At 45.9% G+C, this 21,068-nt stretch overlaps 1 protein-coding gene across 1 annotated transcript in view; it reads right to left on the bottom strand.

The window, feature by feature from the left end:
- The window catches only part of LOC121005801 (zinc finger protein 850-like), a 1,060,224-nt gene that overhangs the window by 127,184 nt on the left and 911,972 nt on the right, over positions 1-21,068 (bottom strand). The gene's annotated exons all lie outside the window — the stretch shown is intronic.

The following is a 21,068-nucleotide window of genomic DNA, read 5'->3' on the forward strand; positions in this document are numbered from 1 at the left end:
GGGAGCTGACGGCAATAAATCTAGGAGCCCAGACATGAAAGCTTTCCCTTGAGGCATGATCCTGGTGACGAAATTTAACATGCCAAGGAGTGACTGCAGCTCTCGTTTGGTGAGGACCTGGGACCCTGTGAACTGCGCAATGATTGTTCTGATTTTGAATAGCTTGTCGAGCACGATACCGAGAAAGGTGACTACCGTGGCCGGTCCCTCGATTTTGGTTGTGGCTCCCGGAACCTGGAGATCTTTGAGAATGCTCAGGAAATTATTAAGTTTGCACGGTTTAACACTGGGTTGTTCGATCAGGAGGAAATCGTCGAGGTAATGTAGCGCCACAGGACATTTGCAGCGATTGACCAAGATCCAGTGGAGGGCTTGGGCGAACCGGTCAAATAGCCAGGGACTGCTCTTTGAACCGAATGTTAAATGGGAAGCAAAATAATAACGGTCCTGCCATTTGATGCCATGGAATTTCCAAAGCTGAGGGTCAATGGGCAATAGTGTTGAGCGCGAATATTCGAATATCGAATTTTTTTCGCGAATATCAGCACTAAGCTAATTCGTGAATATTTCGAATATAGTGATATAAATTCGATATTTCGAATATTCTTTTTTTTTATTGTTATATTTTTTTCTTTCCCACTTCCCTAAAGTTGTTCTTACCTGTCCTTTGGATTCCTGGCTTCCTGGCTGCTCCAGTCAGTGCCCGTTGCCGCTTCTGCCGACTTCCGTGCTCATGGAGCGTCCCCATCACCATGGGAACGTCTCCATATACTAGAATGTACTGTCGGATTTGAGAATTACGTGAAAAATCGCAATTCGATTATTTCAAGTTATAATAATCGAATTTCGATTTTAACTTAGCACTGCTATATTTAATACTAGCCTAATATGGAATATAGCAGTGCTAAGTTAAAATCGAAATTCGATTATTATAACTTGAATTAATCAAATTGCGATTTCAACTTGGACCTGGTTTACTATGGTTGGCTTGGTAGAATTAGCGAATATGACGAATGTATTCGTCATATTCCACAAAACGAAGATAACGAAGTATTCTGCATCTTCGTTTTAGCTACCTATTCATCAACTTCGCTAATTCTAGCAATCATATAGGAAAGTTTACTATAGAGACAGCTAAGTTTAATTCGCTATGCGATTATATTACTGCTTTTAAAAAAAAATAAAAAATAGAATAATTATAATACCTGATTATTATAATTATTCTATTTATAAAAAAAAGCAAAGTAATATAATCGCATAGCGAATTAAACTTAGCTGTCTCTATAGTAAACTTTCCTATATGATTGCTAGAATTAGCGAAGTTGATGAATAGGTAGCTAAAACGAAGATGGAGAATACTTCGTTATCTTCGTTTTGTGGAATATGACGAATACATTCGTTATCTTCGTTTTGTGGAATATGACGAATACATTTGTCATATTCGCTAATTCTACCAAGCCAACCATAGTAAACCAGGTCCAAGTTGAAATCGCAATTCGATTTATTCAAGTTATAATAATCGAATTTCGATTTTAACTTAGCACTGCTATATTCCATATTAGGCTAGAATTAAATATAGCAGTGCTAAGTTAAAATCGAAATTCGATTATTATAACTTGAAATAATCGAATTGCGATTTTTCACGTATATCTCAAATCCGACAGTACATTCTAGTATATGGCGACGTTCCCATGGTGATGGGGACGCTCCATGAGCACGGAAGTCGGCAGGAGCGGCAACGGGCACTGACTGGAGCAGCCAGGAAGCCAGGAATCCAAAGGACAGGTAAGAACAACTTTAGGGAAGTGGGAAAGAAAAAAATATAACAATAAAAAAAATAAAAATAATTCAAGTTATAATAATCGAATTTCGATTTTAACTTAGCACTGCTATTTTCCATATTAAGCTAGAATTAACGAATATGGAATATAGCAGTGCTAAGTTAAAATCGAAATTCGATTATTATAACTTGAAATAATCGCATTGCTATTTCAATAGGAGAGTAGCCTTTAAGTTAAAATCTCAATACGCGATTATTTAAATCGCATATTAATCGCGATAACTAGAATAATGACGAATATTCGACGAATATAAAACGAATATTCTGTCGAATATTCGCGAATTTCGTCGAAATCGAACATGGCACCTGCCGCTCATCACTAATGGGCAACAGTTTAAACGCGTCAGCGATGTCTGCTTTAGACAACCATGCTCCTTTGCCCGCTAACAGAATGAGAGCAATGGCCTCCTGGAGTGAAGAATATTTCATGGTGAATTCTTCCGATGGAATCAAGGAGTTTAGGCTGGGAATATGCGAACCATGAGGCGCTGACAGGTCGTAAATCAATAGTTTTTAATTTGTGAACTTTTTGGTTACAATGCCGACGGGGTTGATCCTCCAGGAGTCAAAAGGAACGTGAGGGAAGGGGCCGATAAGGAAACCCTTCTCTACTTCTGACTGAATGAGGGAATCCACCGCGTCGACATCCTGGACCGCAGACAGTAAATTGGAACCCTCCCAGGTGGCCTGAGGAAGGGCAATGAGACCCGTGTGAAAGCCCTTACTGAAACCTGTGAGCAAGAATTCGACCAGGTCGGGGCTGTGGTGATCCTGGAGCAGCCTGCCCAGAAGCTCCACATTGACCCCCCTTAGTCATTTGTGCTTGGCCGTTCTCTGCGGGCATACTGAGGTGGGGTGAGCCCGGAAGCAGGAGGAGCAGTGTAGTGCCCTGCACTAATTATAGTTGCAGGAGGCTAGGTTGTAGTTGTTGCAAATTTGACTATTGCCTAAGAAAATGATGGGGCGACCCAATTTGTCGGTGTTGCTGTGCCTCTGCTGAGTGCCGGAGGGGCCGGCCGAAGGCCTGCTGGGAGCCATCGGTTGACCAATGGAGGGACACCAATCGGAGGTGTGGAGAATGGACTGGCAGGAGCTGCAAGCTGTGGCTTTTAAACCGGAGAAATGCCGCCAGACACGCCCAGTTGGTAACCCGATGGAACTGAGCCAGCGCTGCAGCAGCTTTGGCCGAGAAGGAGTGGTGATAATCGTAAAATGCAAATCTGCCGTATTTATACCCCAGGTAGGTGACTCTAAACATGTACAAGTCCAACTACTCTCTTCTTTCAGGGTGGGCGGTGCAGACTATGTCCCTGAAGAGGCTAAAAGCCAGGACAAACTCGGGAACGGTTAGTTTTTTGTTCAACCGGGCGTCCCTGGATTTTAGAACGATGGAGATGTTTTCGCAAGCTATTGTCTTGTTCTCTACAGTGTCGTGGGTAGCTATCAAGATGGCGGCTAAATTAACATCTTTGCCCTCCAGAATGTCTTTTTTTTATGCTGTCTGTGATGAAATGAGCTGGAGCTATCTCGGAGAGGTTGGAGACCCTACCTGGGGAGGTTGGCTAAGGTGAGGGAGCTGGAACGGAAGGACACTCGGGTGGGTCGAATGCTAAGTGCCTGGATTCCACCGCTGACAGCCTGTTTTGAACGTCCAGAACCAAAAAAGACAGGCTGTTGATGGTGTCATGTAACTGGGTCAATGACAGTTGTATGGTGGACATTGACACATTCTCCCTGGGTGGGGATGAAGAGCCGGACATCAACAGTCTGAATAATTCCACCTTTCTGGCGGAGGCCGGATAAGGTATCCTTCTTCTATTGAGCTCGGCGATCAGTTTAGGCACGGTCCAACTCCTGAGAGAAGTAGCGCTGGCGTGCTCTGAGGCAAGGGTCTCCGGAATTGAAGAAGTCTCCCCCATGTTGTCCAGATGAGACATGCTGGAATTTGGAAGGATTGACAGTTACTGGATGAAGAATTTTACCCGGGAACCGTGCGAGTGCTGTGGAGCCGATAATTGTGAAGAGAAAACCGCCCAGAAGAAGGAAGGCGTGATGGGGCTATGTAGCCGCTTGTGCCCGGAGGTTTAAGAGACTAACGTACCTGATGGTTTGGAGCTCCTGGATTTGTGAACCGACTCTGGGAATTCCTGTTCCGTAGGAATTGACCGCGAACGAGCTTGAAGAAATCATGACAAGTAAATAGCCTGGGCCGAAGGTAGAAGCAAAGTAAAAGGGGTGGGTGCGCCGTGCCCTGTTGGAGAGGCTTCCCCTGACAGCGTGAACAGGACGAACCTGTATCCTATGAAAAGAAAGGAGGTACACGAAGCCTGCGGGACGTGACCAGGCGAGACCTGGACCGTGGACCGGAAGGACAACCTAGACAAGGAGATCTAGTGACGAGATGATGTGAAAATTAAGGGCCTGAGTGACGTGGACAGGCATGGATTGAAAAACGGAGGGCCTGAATAACGAAAACAGGCGTGGAGCGTGAAGGCGAGGCTGGATGATGTGACAGGCGAGGTACGTGAAAGACAGAGCCTGGGGGAAGTGACAGGAGTGAAACATGGACGGAAAGGAGGCCTGGGTAACGTAACAGGCGTGAACATGTACGAAAAGGAGGCCTGAGTAACGTAAACAGGCGTGAAAACATGTACGAAAAGGAGGCCTGAGTAACGTAAACAGGCGTGGAAACATGTATGAAAGGGAGGCCTGAGTAACGTAAACAGGCGTGAAAAGTAAACGGAAAGGAACATGGAGGACGAAGAGGACAGAGGAACGTAAGCCGGCGTGGAACGTAAGAGAAGAAAGAGCGAAAAAATGAGACAGACGTGGAAAGAAGGCGGCGGGGTCTGAGAGACGTGGATGAGCACGGGAGAATGGAGGCCAGGAGGCGTGAGGGGCGTAAGAAGAAAAAAAGAGGGAAAGTGGAGACAAAGGCAGACTAACGTAACCAGATGTGAACGTGGACTGGGAGGCAGGATGACGAGACAGACGTGAAGGAACCAGGGGACCTGACAGCTGGACAGGCGTGAGACAAGAATGATGGAGCGGCTGAGAAGGAGACAGGACGACATGAGACACGGACTGAAAGGTGACAGAAACGGAACGCGGACCGAAGGCCTACGTAATACAACGCTGTACGGTACACGTAAAGATGATGCTGCGAATCAGAGATAAGCGACTTACCGTGGCTGATGGAGGAATCGACGGAGAAGATGGTAGCCCGGGTAACGCCGCTGGGTACCGGAGGCGCTGAATTGCCTAGTTACATAAACAGGAATGAAATGACAACCAAGAAGTGAAGGGAAGGAAAAAAAAAAAACTCCCCCCCCCCCCCTTTTTTTTTTTCTTTGTTTTTTCTTGCCCTCCCCTTCCTCCGTACTCTGTCCGTGACATGAAATAATGATGATGCTGACCGCTCACAATATGGACCTGGGATGGGGTGGTGATTTTCAGGCTCCAAAATCGCTTGGTGGAGGTTTGAAAGGCTGAAAACCCTTGGCGGTTTGCTTGAAACTGGCTACAGAATGACTGGAGTATATGGGAAAAGAATGTAAATGACATTTAAATGATAAAAAAAAAATGTTTTTATTTTTTTTTGCTCTCTCCCCCCTCTGCCGACGTGTCATGGAGCCTCCGGCCCAGGTGGATCGCCCTGAGCGTGGGACCTGGTGACAGATGTGCCCCGAGAATACTCCCGGAAGCGCTGGCAGCCACGCCGGAAGGGATGGTGAGGGGCGGGTGTCACTGCACGGTGAGCTGCGACGCGGAATCGGGATCCCGCATGGATAATGGTGGTGGCCGGCTGAAGCGGTGCCGACTGGAGCATCGTCCTGGCGTCGGGGGGGCGGGCGGAAGTCCTGGCAGGTGAGGAGAGCACGGCGGGGGCTGCGATGCCGGGGGAGCGCGTGGACCTGCGGCCAGGTAGGGAGATGGCTGGTACAAAACTTACCCAGGCGGGAACCGGAAGTGACGAAGTGGGACGAACCATACTGCACCGCAAGCACCCGCAATGGGAGGGGGAGGCTCATGAGAATATATAAGCCTCCGCCCCTCCCACAATTACAGGCTGTGAACGGCCTTAATACACTGCTCAAAAAAATAAAGGGAACACAAAAATAACACATCCTAGATCTAAATTAATTAAATATTCTTCTGAAATACTTTGTTCTTTACATAGTTGAATGTGCTGACAACAAAATCACAAAAAAAAAAATGGAAGTCAAATTTTTCAACCCATTGAGGTCTGGATTTGGAGTCACACTCAAAATTAAAGTGGAAAAACACACTACAGGCTGATCCAACTTTGATGTAATGTCCTTAAAACAAGTCAAAATGAGGCTCCGTAGTGTGTGTGGCCTCCACGTGCCTGTATGACCTCCCTACAACGCCTGTGCATGCTCCTGATGAGGTGGCGGACGGTCTCCTGAGGGATCTCCTTCCAGACCTGGACTAAAGCATCTGCCAACTCCTGGACAGTCTGTGGTGCAACGTGACGTTGGTGGATAGAGCGAGACATGATGTCCCAGATGTGCTCAATTGGATTCAGGTCTGGGGAACGGGCGGGCCAGTCCATAGCATCAATGCCTTCGTCTTGCAGGAACTGCTGACACACTTCAGCCACATGAGTTCTAGCATTGTCTTGCATTAGGAGGAACCCAGGGCCAACCGCACCAGCATATGGTCTCACAAGGGGTCTGAGGATCTCATCTAGGTACCTAATGGCAGTCAGGCTACCTCTGGCGAGCACATGGAGGGCTGTGCGGCCCTCCAAAGAAATGCCACCCCACACCATTACTGACCCAATGCCAAACCAGTCATGACTCCACGGCGTCTCCAGACTCTTTCACGTCTGTCACATGTGCTCAGTGTGAACCTGCTTTCATCTGTGAAGAGCACAGGGCGCCAGTGGCGAATTTGCCAATCTTGGTGTTCTCTGGCAAATGCCAAACGTCCGGCACGGTGTTGGGCTGTAAGCACAACCCCCACCTGTGGACGTCGGGCCCTCATATCACCCTCGTGGAGTCTGTTTCTGACCATTTGAGCAGACACATGCACATTTGTGGCCTGCTGGAGGTCATTTTGCAGGGCTCTGGCAGTGCTTCTCCTGTTCCTCCTTGCACAAAGGCGGAGGTAGCGGTCCTGCTGCTGGGTTGTTGCCCTCCTACGGCCTCCTCCACGTCTCCTGATGTACTGGCCTGTCTCCTGGTAGCGCCTCCATGCTCTGGACACTACGCTGACAGACACAGCAAACCTTCTTGCCACAGCTCACATCGATGTGCCATCCTGGATAAGCTGCACTACCTGAGCCACTTGTGTGGGTTGTAGACTCCGTCTCATGCTACCACTAGAGTGAAAGCACCGCCAGCATTCAAAAGTGACCAAAACATCAGCCAGGAAGCATGGGAACTGAGAAGTGGTCTGTGGTCACCACCTGCAGAACCACTCCTTTATTGGGGGTGTCTTGCTAATTGCCTATAATTTCCACCTGTTGTCTATCCCATTTGCACAACAGCATGTGAAATTGATTGTCACTCAGTGTTGCTTTCTAAGTGGACAGTTTGATTTCACAGAAGTGTGATTGACTTGGAGTTACATTGTGTTATTTAAGTGTTCCCTTTATTTTTTTTGAGCAGTGTGTATATATATATTTTGTATATATTTTTTTTTGTATATATATATATATATATATATATATTTTTTTTTTTGATTTTTTTTTTGCGTGTATACACATACATAAAGACATTTATATATTTCATCTATATAGAGTGAGAATAAACCCCGGGTGCTGTCATGGGCTTATAGAAAAAATGATTACCGGTGAGTGTAATCTTAAATTTCCCTTACGCCCATGACAGCACCCTTGAGAGACGACTAGAATAGTAATCCTTTTAGGAGGGGGGGGGGAGGGACTACTGCCTGGAGGACTTTCCTACCAAAAGCTAGCTGCCTAGGTCTAGTCTGTAATGATGAAAAAAGGTACACGGAGACTGCCATGTGGCTGCTCTACAAATCTGTTCTAAGGAAGCATCAGCCCTCTCTGCCCAAGAAGTAGAAACTGATCTGGTGGAATGAGCACCAAAACCTTCCGGGGGGTTTTCACGGCTGAAGAATAGGCCAAAGTAATGGCGCTTACAATCCATCTAGAAAGTGATTTAGGAGAGGCTGAGAAACCCTTGTTTTTTCCACTGAATTGAATAAAAAGCTTAGAGGTTTTCCTCCATTGACTAGTAATGTCCAAGTAATGGGATAGACATCTTTTTACATCTAAGCAATGGAGTTTCTTCTCTTTTTCATTATTTGGATTTTGGCACAGAGAGGGAAGGACAATATCCTGTGTTCTATGGAACATAGAAACTACCTTCGGCAGAAAGGAAGGGTCTGGCTTAATAAGTACCCTGTCATCCAAGATGTTAGTATAAGGCTCCATTCACACGTCCGCAACTTGTTTTGCGGATACACGGAGCCGCGGATCCGCAAAACACGGAAAGCGGCAATGTGCGTTCCGCATTTTGCGGACCGCACATTGCCGGCACTAATAGAATATGCCTATTCTTGTCCGCAATCGCGGACAAGAATAGGGCATGTTCTATTTTTTTGTGGAACAAAAGTGCGGACCTGGAAGTGCAGATCCGCAATTCCGTGTCCGGGCAGCACATCGTGCTGCCCCATAGGAATAAATGGGTCCGCAATTCCGTTCCGCAAAATGCAGAACGAAATTGCGGACGTGTGAATGGAGCCTAAGGTGGGGATGTTGTAAAGGCTGAGGTGATCGCCACCAGGAAGGCAGTTTTGAAGGAAAGGAGTCTTATAGCTAAGTCCTGTAACGGTTCAAAGGGAGGCTCCATGAGGCTAGTGAGGCTAGTGCCATTGGAGCGGTCTGGAGTAAATCTGACTCTAATTGACCACAGGTATGGTGGAAATCATTTTGCCCAACACTGCCATTGCCTGCCTGATAGTACGGTTCTTTGCCACTATAAGGGATTGAACTCCACTGAGTCCAGGATCATTCCTAGAAAAACACATTTTTGGGAGGCTATTAGATGCGATTTTCCCCAGTTTATCTGCCAACCGAGTTTTTCTAGGATCCGCACCACCTCTTTGAGATGCAAGTCCAGACGGTTCTTTGACTCTGCCACCACCAAAAGATCGTCTAGATATGGAATTACTAGAATGTCTCTTTCTCTCATGTGGGCCATGACTTCTGCCATTACTTTTGTGAAGAGTCTGGGAGCCTGAGAAATTCCGAACGGAAGAGCTGTATATTGTAAGTGATGAATCGGATTCCCTATTGAAACTGCGACTGAGATATTTTTGATAGTCTGCATGAATTGGGATGTGGTAAAATGCATCTCTTATATCTATTGTGGCCATGAAACAGCCCTCGAATAGATGTTTTAAAACTGACTGAATTTACTCCATTCTGAACTTCTTGTAAGAGAGAAACGGATTTAGATCTTTTAAGTTTATAATTGTTCTGAACGTGCCATCTGGTTTGGGAACCAGAAAAAGGGAAGAATAGAAACCTTTTCCTTTCTCTGACTCTGGTACTGGAACCAGGACATTTTTCTCTAAAAGAGAAAGAATCTCCTGTTGCAAAGCTAGATTTTTTACAGAATCTCTTAAGATATTTGTGACTTTGAATCTCTCCGGTGGGCGAGAGACAAACTCCAGACGAAAACCTTCCCTTATAATGCCCAAAATCCAGAGGCTTGAGATTTCCTCCCAAGCGTGAAGGAAATGAGAGAGTCTGCCGCCCACAGGAGAGAAACCATCATTGCTGAGTGGGTCTGGAACCTGAGGAAGATTGGGAATTGAACAGGAAACCCTCATCTTTCCTATTTTTATTTCCTGCTCTGAAATCCTTTCTTTGCCCCTTATAAAATTCCTATTTGTTCTTCCGAAAAAACGCTGCTTTTTGGGGGGTCTGGAGACAGGGAATCCTTTTTTATTATCGGACGCCTTATCCAAAAGGTCATCTAAAAACAGACCCAAAAAGATAATCGCCCTGAAAAGGTATGGCACAAAGTTTATTTTTAGATCCTGTGTCTCCAGACCATCCTTTGAGCCAGATAGCTCTCCTTGCTGAGTCAGAGAGTGCGGCTGATCTAGCATTCAATTTCAGCGCATCTGCTGAGGCGTCTGAAATGAAATCAACTGCTTTAAGGATAGTTGGAAAAACAGCTAGCAATTGATCTCTCTGGGTTTTATTTTGGATGCAAGATTCCAATTCTTGTAGCCATAATTTTAAAGATCTAGCGGTGGATGTGGCGGCAATATTCGGCTTGAAGGCCTGAGCTGAGGTCTCCCAAACTTTTTTGAGGTAAACGTCAGCTCGTCTATCCATGGGGTCCTTAAGTGTGCCAAGGTCCTCAAATGGTGACTTTTTCGAGATTTTAGCAACTGGTGCATCCAGTTTAGGAGGCCTGTCCCAATTAGCAGAGTCCGCCTCATCAAAATGATATTTACTTTTTACATTTTGTGCAACAAAAAATTGTTTATCAGGTTTTTTCCACTCCTTTTGGATCAGGAACTTTATGTTTTCATTTACGGGAAAAACTCTGGGTTTTCTCTGTCCTAGATCGCCACACATAATATCCTGAATGGATTTCGGATCTCTGGATTCATCAACTTTCATCGTAGCACAGATTGCTTTTAGTAAAGCCTCTGTATCATCAGGTGAAAAAAGTGGCCTGCCAGTGGTTTCCTCATTCTGCGACAAGTCCGAACTATCTAAGATTTCCCCTAGCTCACTTCCTTCTGACGAATCTGACGTTTTAGTAGCCGTGCCTTGTTTGCCCGAGATTACGGAAGGGAGGCTCATTTTAAATACTTTCATGGAATCAGATACTTCCGATTTCACCATATCTCTAATATTTTGAAGTAGGGATGGGGACTCCTCTTCCACTACTTTGTCGACACAATGTTGACATAACATCTTTGGCCAAGAGGAGGCTTCTTTTTACACATAGCGCATTCTTTCCCTCTGGTCTTTAAGATAGCCTTTCTAGGCCCCTCTTTTACGGTCTAAAAATAAAGACAAGAGAAAAAAAATGCCTTAGCATAACAGAGAAAATAAAAAAGACCGGGGAACGATCCCCTTTTCCCCACCAGGAGTACCGGTCTGACTTCATGACCCTCCTGCATCTCAGCGCACTGGCCACTCTCATCCTCCATAGCAGATACAGGATAGAGCGTTTTCCAGAGGAGAATCCGGGCCCTCTGTAGGCTGGCTGGCCTGCTTCTGACCGCATGCTTTAGGCAGTATGGAATCACTCGGTCGGGTCCCTGCTGGTGTTTGCTGCGGCCTTTTTGTAGGGAATTCACTTCCTACTTCCGGAACGCACGCTGCATTCGTTCCAAACACCGGAAGTTACATTGGTCACATCCAGTTCTCGCCTGTCATGCGAGATTTCAGCCCTCTCAGACGCCCGTACCGCTTAGGATGAAGGAGATGGAGGCTCCGGCCCCCCTGAACACTGCTAGGAAGCGCCAGCCTGCCGGTCGCACCTCAGTGCGACTGCGACTGCAGCAGAGCACCAGCGCGACAAATTCCAGGACCCCAGAAGCCAGCACCAGACTTACTCCAGCGGCTCCTAGAGGAGGCTTACGCCGGACCAGGTAACCCCTCTCCACCACAATACGGGGGCCCTGCAGCCTAAATCCTTTGCTCTCCACAAGGCCGTCCTATCCCTAGGACAGGAAACAGGAACTGGTGGTCTAGGGGCCATGCTCCTCCTTAAGAGCTCTCCACAAAAGTTCCTGTTTCCTGTCCTGGATAGAGGCGGTCTCTCGAGGGTGCTGTCATGGGCGTAAAGGGAAATACTATATTATCTACAGGTAATACCAATTCCATTTCCTAGATCTTTCTTTACACACCTGAGGAAAACACTCACCAACTTCTTATGGAATGGGAGACGACCTAGACTGTCTCAAGCCCAGGTGGTACAGAGAGTTGGACGTGGGGTACTGGGAATCCCAGATTTTCACTTATATTACATGGCCATCCAAAGCCTAAAGGCTTCTTTTACACAGGCGTCTCGTGTGAGAGCCGGATAGGATGCGGGTGTGTCGCGGGAAAATTGTGCGATTTTGCCTGCAAGTGGGGTGATTTTTGTATGCGATTGCGTTGTTCAGTTTTTTCCGCGCGAGTGCAATGCATTTTGAAAAAACTGAATGTGGTACCCAGACTTCTTCACTGAAGTTCGTGTTTTTGTTAGGTATTCTGTAGATTTTAATTTTTTACCTTATAACATGGTTATAAGGGAAAATAATAGCATTCTTAATACAGAATGCTAAGTAAATTTGGGATGGAGGGGTTTAAAAAAAAAATATAATATTAAACTCACCTCATGCACTTGTTCGCGCTGCACAGCTATTTTTTTTTCTTCTTCTTTGAGGACATGGGAGGAAAAGGACCTTTGGTGACGTCACAAAAGGTCCTTGATGGACCATGTGATGAGTGCAGTGACGTCACCAAAGGTCCTTTTCCTCCCAGGTCCTCAAAGAAAAAAAGAAAGAAGACGAGCCGGGCAGCGCGAACAAGTGGATGAGGTGAGTTTAATTATTATTTTTTTTTAACTCTTCTACCCCTAATTTACTTAGCATTCTGTATTAAGAATGCTATTATTTTCCCGTATAACCATGTTATAAGGGAAAATAATGAAGATCGGGTCCCCATCCCGATCATCTCCTAGTAACCATGCGTGAGAATCGCACTTGCATGCGGATGCTTGTGATTTTCACGCAGCCACATTCACTTCAATGGGGCCTGCGTTGTGTGAAAAACACAAAATATAGATCTTGCTGCGATTTTTACGAAACGCACAAGTGATGCGAGAAAATCACCGCTCATGTACACAGTCCCATTGATGTGAATTGGTCCGGATTCAGTGCGGGTGCAATGCGTTCACCTCACGCATTGCACCCGCGCGGAATTCTCGGCCGTGTGAAAGGGGCCGAAGAGTCTTCAAATGGATATGTAACCCTCCAGGTAGATTAGACATATCCATAGAACAATCAATGACTAACATACCACTACGCTCCCTGGTATTAGCACGAACGCATAGGTCAGATCTCCCTAAAGCTATTTCCAATTCAATAACCCAAAATACCATGAAGCTATGGTTTACAGGACCTGCGACAACCCTGCTTACAAACCCCTTGACCCCCTTACTACAAGTTAGAGATGTAATGTGGGACTTGTCCTCGGAGTTTAGGTCATCGCTAAGTAAGGTTTGTAAACATAAGTAAACAACATTATGAGAAATACTAAGGGGAAATCTAGACCAACTAGAAACCACAGATCAATTGGTTTACCAAGATCTCACCCATTTTCAGAGAACCCACCTGATACATATTAATAAAATACAGACACCAGATGATCCCACATACACTAGCTTCAAGAAGATGGTAAAGGATTCTAGAGAACCTATCAAGAAAATATCCCAACTATACACATCTCTTCTCCATACAGGATGGTTAAGCAAACCAGCTTCCATTGTCAAATAGGAAGAAGACCTAAAAAATAACATTTTCAGATGAAGAAGTAAAATCTTTACTGGCACAAACACCCAAAATTTCTAGATGCGTCCGTCTGCAGGAAAATTATTACAAAATACTCACCAGGTGGTACTACACCCCGGAGAGACTACATAAAATGTTTCCAGCATCCTCTCCAACATGTTGGAGGCGTTTAAGGAGCATGGGAACCTTTTATCATGTATGGTAGACATGTCCGATGCTTGTCCCATTTTGGACCATAGTGTATGAAACATTAGCCAAATTGCATAATAGGATGATCCCATGTCAGCCACAGATGTGTTTGCTGGGTATGTTGGCTCCACCATACAACTCCAACTACGAGAGCCGCCTACACCAGCATGTGTTAGCAACGGCGAGATTGTTAATAGCTCAGTACTAGAAGACAACCGCAACCCTGCAATTGTCACATTGGCTTGTCAAATGTGATCAGGTGTATCGTATGGAACAGATAGCTCATTGGGAAACAAACACAACACGTGTTTGAGAGAACATGGGGCGCTTGGAGAAAATATAGAAACCTACACTGAACTCCAGTACACTAACATATCATTCAACTGATCATGAAAGTAATGTCATGGTAGAGACATATAGTTCACTTTAGTTCAGTTATGTAATATGCACAATTGAGAATTGTTGAATACATTTAGTTGACTAATTTACCTATATATTTGACACAGTGATGTATGGAAACAAAAGACCACATTTCATGTGATGCATTGTATTTGTAAAGTAATATTTGATCTGTGCATTTCATACTCGTGTACATTTGTAATGAATGTTTATATGTCACTGTAGAAGCGTTAACAATAAAAAAAAAATTAAAAACTAAACTGAATTTTAGCTGAATCGGTGAATATAACGCTGAAAAAACTGACAGAAGAGAAAACCTAAAAATGTAACATAAAATGGTATCATCCAGTGAAGGAGTAGAATCTGTGAGTCTTCTCTGCATTACTTAGTGGTCACTACTCACCTGGGCCGTTATCTGTAGGAATGTCCTCTGTACTCTGCTCATCACCCCTCACATATGTCTCTGTAGGATTAATATTGTTCAGATCTTCACCCGGGTTCACAAGCTGTGAAAGAAATATTGTAGAAGTCATCAGACAATTGGAGAAGTCGTGTGGAAGGTTTTATATGACCTGAAAAGACAACCAAAAATGACCAGACAGCAGGAGTTATCTGACCCAAATATCTGCAGGTCTCCTGTATAAATCCAATCTGATTGCTTCATTATTCCAACCAGTTTGCAATGCAGGGAGAGTAGCCCTTATATTCCATCCCTAACATTACATTGTATGTATATACCATTACATTGTTTGTGCTCCTGTTGCCCTTGCTGGCCGCCCCAGGACTGTGAAGCCAGTAAGCCAAAGTTCTTTCGGTCCATGGCTTGTTTACTTCCTCGGAATGGGCATAATCATCTGCTCTGCTGCAGCCAATGACTGGAAGCAGGTGACCATGCCTGTACCGGCGAGGAAGCAAACAACTTTTACTGGAAGATGGACACACAGGAGCTGGCACACATAACCGGAGCTGAGGGGAGCAGGTACGTATGACTCTTTCCATAGTAGAGGCTGCGGACACATGTGAAAAGTTACTTATTCCTGAACAAACCCTATAATACTGTCTTCCTGTTCTGTCTACCAGTTTTGGGATGACTGCAGGCATGAAGATACTGTATATAGTATAAGGGACAGGGGAGAAGACAGGAGAGGTGAGAACAGATTATCTATCATCACTAGATCATCCCGATTAACACTGTCTATAGTATAAGGACAGGAGAGGTGAGAACTGATTATCTATCACCACTAGATCATCCTGATTATCTCTGTCTATAGTACAAGGACAGGGGAGAAGACAGGAGAGGTGAGAACTGATTATCTATCACCACTAGATCATCCCGATTATCACTGTCTATAGTACAAGGACAGGGGAGAAGACAGGAGAGCTGAGAACTGATTATCTATCACCACTAGATCATCCCGATTATCACTGTCTATAGTATAAGGACAGGAGAGAACACAGTGGTGTAACTAGAGTTCTAAGGGCCCCAGGGCAAACTTTGGATAGGGTTTCCCCTCCCCATAATAAGTTTGAATAGGTTGTAGTACCCTGTCACTGATCACTACACAAACTCGCAGCGTCTAAACCTCTATAGCTATAAAGCCCCTGTAAAGCCCCCTACGGTGTCCTAGTAGTTAAATGTCCCCTTATAGTGGACCCAGCAATAATAATGCTCTGGTTGTGTTACCAGTATTAAAAATACCTCTGACAGTGTCTTCAGTAATAGTAATGCCCCCCATACTTCCCCCAGTCCACAATCCCATCCTCTTTGTCCTCAATAATAATTTAGCACTTTTAATGAGCCAGGGAGAACTGTGGCCAACTACTACTACTCCTGGCAGGTACTAATACCGCTGCTACTACCCACATTCTAACTCGGGGAGGAGGAGGCATGGGTCTTTCGTTTTGTACTCTCCCATTTTCCAGACATGTTATTATGAGGCCTATAAATGAAAAGTCAGGGGTTCTGTACACAGATTATTAAACGGTACTAGCAAAATTGCAAGTGTGTTTTCTGTAATTTAAAGACAAAGGCACAATTATAGAGTAATTAATCTTTTCTTTTACTCAGATGGACTGTGTAAGGGCATAGTTATAACTGTTCTTTTTTAAAACCTCAAGTTTCTACATAGGCTTATTGCCAGCACAGCACCCAAATAGCATTCTGCTGCTATGCTGAGCAATTGCACATTATTGGAAGGGCCTTATACTCCTGTTCTCTTACTAATGTACTTCATTCACCGGTTCCGTTCTCTTCCCTGCGTAAATTCTACACAAAGATCATGTGGTCCAGTCCCTGAACTTGTCATCCACTGCCCGTTCCCAAATACATTTAGTCTCTGTCGCCAAGGACTCTGTAGACGATTTTTAAACTGGTGTCGGTGGCTCTACCGTGGAGCGCTCGTCCCCGCTATGGTCACATGTTTCCAGTTCCATGCGGTCACATGGTATAGATACAGTTGAAGCAGTCCAGGTATACCATGTGACCGCAGCGGGGACGAGCGCTCCACGGTAGAGGGGATCTTGACAAAAACTGAATGAGAGGATTGATAACCCAGAAAATAGTCCCTGTACAGGGTCACCCTTATTGAGATAAAACATAACTTTTACGATTTATGCTAAAAGGAAATACAAGTGTCATCCATTATAACTATGGGGGTCCCGCTGTCACTATTATGTTATGCCCCAAGTCTAGTGGTCTCTGTGTGGTCTGGCTGCAGGTACCTATTGGATTCTTCCAAAATAGCAGATGAGTGAGGAGTCATACATAGTGGAGAGTGTCCACTCCTGGGGTCTCCCCTTGTTCTTTTCCTACACCCCTAAGCAGATGAATTTTTGCTAAATTCTTACTGAATCCGATCAGTAATAATTTCAGGAACTTATTGTATAAATATTTGCTTTCCCAGGTTATTGGATAATGTAGGAATGAGATCTTCAGCAGCATGCTATGTTTAGGGACATAGAGAAGACAAGGAGGAGTAGCTGGTGGGGAGGGAGCTCTCCAGAGGGATCTGATAAATGATGCTGTAATCCTGTAGTTCACAGGACGTCAGCCACACAGGACAGACTGATCTCCTGTCTGACAGAACAGCAAGCCTCGGACTGGTGGTCAGACTGGAGATCACAGCTGTCCATAATCAAAGGGTATAAAATGTATCAGTGCTCCGGACTAAAAAAATATCAAGGAGCCATTGGCTCGTAACCGGAATAATTTAGTCGCCAAATTTAAAATACATATAATTATGGGATAATAAAAAAAAGCCATGTCCTACCTTGTGTAGTTGGCCATATGTCTCTCCATTTCCTTCGTTCTTCTAACCCCATCAATCATGAGGCTCACTGTACTTCATTACACCCCTCACTGCTCCTCCACCTACTCTCACCCACATGGCTACTGTAGTGTTCCAATAAATAACAAATAAAAACACTGGGCTGCTTAGGAGCAACAGGTAAAGGGGTTGTGCACCGATTTCCATGACCTCTCAGACATGCAGATTCGTGTTGGTGATCAGGCTTCCTTCATCCCTAGGTGCTGGGCCTTGGCTCATTCGCTTCCGGGCCTCCGCTGCTTGTCTTGGGTTTCTCCATGAAGACTTTTATCTTGATACCGCTGCAGCCAATCACTGGCCACAGTGGAGATCTGCTCCCCTTGCATCACATGACCATTTAACAGAATACAAGGGAAGCAGTGGTCAGTTATTGGCCGTAACGGCGTCAAACAGGAAGTTTTCATGAAGGGACTCAAGACAAGCAACGCAAGCTGGGGAGCAAACGAGCCGGGACCCCGCACTGGGGATCAGGTAAGTATGAGTGGATATAAACCCTTTAAGGAGTTAATTTTTTTAAGGGGGCTTCAAACCAGAATTCTATATGCGACACAAAATGGGTTAAAATAAACTATCCCCACTGCACTCCTTAAAAGGCCAATCACTGCAACCAGTGACATCAGCGGGCGTCACGTGTTGACAGGACCAGCGTGACAGTCGGCTGGGGACACAGCGTTTTTTTATTTTCTTTTTTACATTTAGAAAAAATATAATAAGGGCTCATTCAGACTGACGTATGCTGTCCGCAAAAATGCAGATCCGTTTTTTTGCGGATTAGATGCTGTCCCATTCACGTCTATGGGGTCCTTTTCTTCCATTGCACGGCTCAACAAAAAAAATAAACATGTCCTATACTTGTCCGTGAAAATCAGGACATGGCCCTATTGAAGTCTACGGATCAGCAAAAAACGGAATGCAATCCGTTTTGTTTGAGGAAATGCTGAACTGTCCGCAAAAAAACGGATCCGCATTTTTGCGGACAGCATACGGCCGTCTAAATGAGCCCTTTAAAGCAGATGTAAAAAAAAATTATAATACTTCAGGCGCTTTACTCTTTATTCTCAACACCTCTGCTTGCCTGTCAGTGAATGAAAACCTCTCTTTGCTCTCAGAGGGAGGAAAGATTGCCCAAATTCTAAAGCTGCTCGCTGTGTAACTGTGGCTGGACATTCAGTCTGCGAATGTCACCTTGAAGGTTTCCATTCACTGCCAGTGTTGTCGCCATTTTGCAATTCGCATTGGCGACCATTTTGGTCGCAATCTGGAGCATTGTGTACGGATGCATCTGAGCATCTAGAAAATTGCTGGTGAGTTGAGGTTCTATGTGCTGATGAAAATAATCCTATACTGCTTTCCCAATGGTTCCCTGGCCCTGGGGGGCTTCACTATTGGCTGGGAAAGCAAAAGGCAGGAGCAGGATTACAATAAAATGTGGCAGGTCCTTGAGCTTCCCCTTAGCACAACCCAAACTCCCCTGATGAAGCCAGCGCCCTGGTGAAACATGTAGGAGGGTTTGCTCATGGGCATCTTTTTTAGGCAGGGAACCTCTATTCTACCGTTGGCACGGGATAGTGCTTACTGACAGACAGACGTACAGAATCTACCTCCTGATGGAAGTGTGTGTGGGGGCAACTTTAGGCTGGGTTCACACTTGAGCGTTTTACAGCGCGTTAAAATGCACTGTAAAACGCTGAACACATGAAAGCCAATGCTTCCCTATGGCCCTGGTTCTCACTTGAGCGTTTTACAGTGCGTTTGAACGCGCTGAAAAACGCCCTAAGTTCAAAAAAGTTCTTGAGCTTCTTTGGGGCGTTTTGTCGCGCGTTTGCGGCCATAGGATTGCATAGGAACGCGCAAATATGTTCTTTTGCGCGTTTGTGACCAGAAAAACGCGCGTACGAACGCACGTTTGGCACAAAGCAACAGGCAATAAAAGGCCACACCCTAGTGAGAGGCAAATGTCAACACTGCTGTCAATCACACAAACGCGCGTAATACGCGCATTGACTATGGACAAAAACGCGCACAAAAACGTGCATAAAACGCGTGACAAAAACGTGCGTTAAACGCGCATATCAAATACGCTCAAGTGTGAACCCAGTCCTCGAAAACTGCTGGCGAGTTAGAATTACTGTATTTTTCGCTTTATACGACGTAACTGAAGATAAGACCAGGTCTTTTAGGAGGAAATTAAGAAAAAATATATTTTTACAAAAAATGGTGTGCTTTTGAACTAATGGGGGGGGGGGGAATCTGTGGAGGGCAGCGTTATGGGGGGGGGATCTGTGGAGGGCAGCGTTATGGGGGGGGGGATCTGTGGAGGGCAGCGTTATGGGGGGGGATCTGTGGAGGGCAGCGTTATGGGGGGGATCTGTGGAGGGCAGCGTTATGGGGGGGATCTGTGGAGGGCAGCGTTATGGGGGGGAATCTGTGGAGGGCAGCGTTATGGGGGGGATCTGTGGAGGGCAGCGTTATTGGGGGGGGATCTGTGGAGGGCAGCGTTATGGGGGGGGATCTGTGGAGGGCAGCGTTATGGGGGGGGGGGATCTGTGGAGGGCAGCGTTATGGGGGGGGATCTGTGGAGGGCAGCGTTATGGGGGGGGGATCTGTGGAGGGCAGCGTTATGGGGGGGATCTGTGGAGGGCAGCGTTATGGGGGGGGGATCTGTGGAGGGCAGCGTTATGGGGGGGGATCTGTGGAGGGCAGCGTTATGGGGGGGATCTGTGGAGGGCAGCGTTATAGGGGGATCTGTGGAGGGCAGCGTTATAGGGGGATCTGTGGAGGGCAGCGTTATAGGGGGATCTGTGGAGGGCAGCGTTATAGGGGGATCTGTGGAGGGCAGCGTTATAGGGGGATCTGTGGAGGGCAGCGTTATGGGGGGGATCTGTGGAGGGCAGCGTTATGGGGGGATCTGTGGAGGGCAGCGTTATGGGGGGGATCTGTGGAGGGCAGCGTTATGGGGGGATCCGACCCCATAACATTGGGCCCTAGTCATAGCCATCACATATAAGGTGTATACAGCAGCCCCCAGCAGGGCTGCTTTGCTAAACTTGCAGTAATCCCTTATCTGTAAGCAGTACTCGCCATTAATAAAGTGTGCGGGGCCGAAGCGTGACTGAGTAAGTGACGTGCGCTGCCGGCCTGCCCGCTGCATGGCGAGTACTGCTTACAGATAAGGGATTACTGCTAGTTTATATGTGATGGCTACTCTTACCCTGATAACGCCCCTGTTTACATGTCACTGGTACATCGCAGGCCGCTATGCCTATGCAGCACAGCACGGGTGACTTGTATCTAGATGTGCTAGAATGGACTCCGTGGTATTGCGATGGTACTGCCACCCTAGACTACAAAACCCCTGAAGATAATGATGCATTTATCTCCTGATGTTCATGTTCAAGCCGACAATCCGAGCACAACTATGATTGACCATTTGTATTATTCAATGGTCCCGGCCAAGGAAATCTCAGAAAACTGCTGTGCCACTCTTGTGCAGCCACAAAGGGTCTGCAGCAGTTCACAGAGGAGGTCATCTTAAAAGTCTCCATAGGCAGAAAATTGTGAGAAGAACCAGACAACATGTAATGTCTATGGTCAGCTGTAATCCTGCCATCTCCAGCTTTCTCATTATACAAGGATAAAACATATAATACTGGTGGATAAAACAAGACTGAAGACAAGATCTTCACAGCCTTCTACAGATCATAGGGGACATTTCATGAGAGCTTATCTCCATCTACCTGATCATCCTGTGGGACATTGTGATGTTCTTCTGAACCATCCTGTGGAAG

Source organism: Bufo bufo, chromosome 6, assembly GCF_905171765.1.
Source record: "Bufo bufo chromosome 6, aBufBuf1.1, whole genome shotgun sequence".
Taxonomy (NCBI): Eukaryota; Metazoa; Chordata; class Amphibia; order Anura; family Bufonidae; genus Bufo; species Bufo bufo.